Genomic DNA, 710 nt, shown 5'->3' on the forward strand with positions numbered 1-710 from the left:
TGGAGGTACTGGGGATTGAACCCAGGACCTCATACATGGAAAGCAGGTGCTCAACCACTGAGCTACATCTACTCCCCAATGAGAGTTGTTTTTTTTCATTTGTTTGTTTGTTTTTAAGAGGTACTGGGAATCAAACCCAAGACCTTGTACATGGGAAGCAGGTGCTCAACCACTTGAGCTACATCTGCTCTTGACCACTTTTGAAGCTACTTTGTGAAGCCCTTAGGCCAGTGTTGCATATTGAGCAGGGACATCCTTCATTCTTTTGTTTTGTTTTGGGTTTTATCATTGAAATTTTGTTTTGTTCCATTTTTAATGAGAATTAAAAGAATGAAAAAGATCCAAATACCTCTTTAAGAGAGAAGTGAATGGATGGACTTCTCTATTACTATATTTTGAAATTCCTCTTGAAACATCCACTGAGGTTGATGTCATTGAACTGGGCCAACAGTAAATCATTACTTCTTGAGTGATGCCTGTTGTTAGGCAATGGTTCACTTGGACTGTTTTTGTTTACTGGCTTCTGATTTCCTGTTTGTAAATGGTTTTGAAGTTTGTTTGTTTTATTTTGTTTTTATTTTGCTTTGCTTTGTTCGGGGTCAGGGAAGGTTGCTAAGTAAATCCCCATTGCAGAGAAAGTTCTCCTTGCCTCTCAACTCTTAAAATGAAACCCCTGCCTCTTGTTGGCAATGTTCTCTCCCATAGCAGGA

The 710-nt window shown here is 39.2% G+C and overlaps 1 non-coding gene across 1 annotated transcript; it reads right to left on the bottom strand.

Annotated features, from left to right (window-relative positions):
• TRNAG-UCC (transfer RNA glycine (anticodon UCC)) lies at positions 1 to 76 on the bottom strand. The gene has a single exon. It is a non-coding gene; the product is annotated as a tRNA-Gly (tRNA).
• Between the last annotated feature and the right edge of the window lie 634 nt (positions 77 to 710).

This window comes from Dasypus novemcinctus, chromosome 29 (assembly GCF_030445035.2).
Source record: "Dasypus novemcinctus isolate mDasNov1 chromosome 29, mDasNov1.1.hap2, whole genome shotgun sequence".
Taxonomy (NCBI): domain Eukaryota; kingdom Metazoa; phylum Chordata; class Mammalia; order Cingulata; family Dasypodidae; genus Dasypus; species Dasypus novemcinctus.